This window comes from Echinops telfairi, unplaced genomic scaffold, assembly GCF_000313985.2.
Source record: "Echinops telfairi isolate 266 unplaced genomic scaffold, ASM31398v2 ScPeMD7_2;HRSCAF=8, whole genome shotgun sequence".
Taxonomy (NCBI): domain Eukaryota; kingdom Metazoa; phylum Chordata; class Mammalia; order Afrosoricida; family Tenrecidae; genus Echinops; species Echinops telfairi.
Window position 1 is genome coordinate 64,305,276 of NW_022103898.1, and position 1,969 is coordinate 64,307,244.

At 44.2% G+C, this 1,969-nt stretch overlaps 1 long non-coding RNA gene across 1 annotated transcript in view; it reads left to right on the forward strand.

Moving 5' to 3' along the window:
- Positions 1–1,401, forward strand: part of LOC123521892 — a 16,420-nt gene extending 15,019 nt beyond the window's left edge. Inside the window, exons 2-3 of the long non-coding RNA XR_006680236.1 lie at positions 923–1,161; positions 1,367–1,401. This is a non-coding gene — a long non-coding RNA (uncharacterized LOC123521892). The remainder of the gene's footprint in view (positions 1–922; positions 1,162–1,366) is intronic.
- Positions 1,402–1,969: the final 568 nt, after the last annotated feature.

Genomic DNA, 1,969 nt, shown 5'->3' on the forward strand with positions numbered 1-1,969 from the left:
TCATAGTCCCTTTACACCCTGCTCTCAGATTGTTTTCCAGCCTGGGACCTTTACACACTAATCTGCAAGGCAGCTTTAGCAGTTAATCAGAATGCAGCGCTCCGCCTCCTTCTCAGTCCTTCCTGTCATGGTGGCAAATGTCTCTGAGGTGTCCCAACTCTGCTTCCTGTTTAAACTCTATCAATAGCTCATCTCGTTCAATAGGGAATTTCTGATCTTATTTGCAAATGGAAGTTTGTAAATGAAGTTTTCATTAATTGATGCACTTTCTCCCTCTACTAGGTGACCAGACGTCCCGCTTTTGGCAGGATAGTCCCGATTTGTGGCGTTTTAAAAAAGTTCTGAGTTTTGGAAAGAATGCACGACAAGCTAGGGAATGGTCTATTTGGTCCATATAGACCAAATTTTTAATCAAGAACAGCCACACACCCCCACCACCACACACCCCGCCAGTCAATGGTGTCCTGCTTTAAATCTGGTCACCTTACTCTAACCATACCTGGGTCATTTCACTAAATGACAATAACCGTTTCACTAAACAACAAGCAAGGACTGAAGGAGGAGAAAAGCTGTTTGAAGCTCTTCTTCCTAGTGATTTTGTGAAATTTACTGTGGCAGACAGACTGTGCTATATTCTGCAGGTTGAATACGGGCCAGACTTAGTAACTCACTTCCAATTATAGGGTGTAGTGGAAGTGATGCTGCCTGTTCCCAAGATCGGTCCTAACAGGTGAGACAGTAGTACAAAGTAACCTAAAAGGTGGCTGTTTACACATACCAAGCAGCCCTCTGAAGACAACCCTGCTTGATGCTCTGCCAAGATGGGAGCAGTTCTACTCGGCAGCACACAGGATCCCCCTGAGTTGGGATCAACACAGGGCAACAGGTATGAGGTTGCTTGTTTTTCTCTCTCTTGGGTCAGACACCTTCGGAGCGTCCAGCTGACATGTAAGAAGTTGGGCTATCCCTGAATCCACCACGCGGGAGAAACTACATAGAGAGAGAGAGAGAAGTCCTAGGAGGCCCAGCCGTGCCCACCCCCAGCTGTTTGAGCTTTTCCAATATGGGCCACAGAATATGCATTGGAATGAGCCATCAGAGGACTCCAGGCCCCAGCCGATGAGCCACCCTAATGGATGCCTGGTGGAGCACCCAACTGTGGTAAGAGTGCAAGTTTTTGAGGAAAATAAATGCTATTTTAAGAGACAAGTGTTTGGGATGAGTTTTCATGGAGCACTAGGAAGTCAGAACACCCTCTGTGTTTATACTGCCGTTGTGTTACTTGTAGTCAAAGGACCTCTACCTGAAAGACTTAGCGCAGAGAAAAATGTGAGTCTACTGACTTTTCATTCTTTTCTTCTCTTAGTTTGATCATGGTGATTGATGGGATACCAATGGAAAGGTTTCAACAAGCCGAAGAAGCACTGGAATCACTCTCATGTATGACAAGAAATTTGGAAGAGCGCTACTTGGCCAACTGATTGGAAGAGATCTATATGTGCACCCATTCCCCCAAAAGGGTGAACCAACAGAATGTTCAGACTATACAACAGTGTCACTCATAGCACATTCAAGCAAAACTTTGCTGAAGATCATCCAACAAGGGTTGCTGCAATACATTCAAAGGGAGCTGCCAGAGGCTCAGGCTGGATTCAGAGAGGATATGGAGCAAGGGTTATCACTACTGATGGCAGATGGATCTTGGCTCAAAGTAGAGAAAACCAGAAAGATGTTTGCTTGTGTTTCATTGACTATGCACAGGCATTCAACTGTGTGAATCATAGCAAATCATGGATAACCTTGAGATGAATGAAAATCCCACAATTTAGAATTTGTACATGGATCATATTGTGCATATAGAATTTGTACATGGATCATATTGTGCATACAGAATTTGTACATGGATCATATTGTGCATACAGAATTTGTGCATGGATCAAGAGGCAATTGTGCAAACAGAACATCTTCT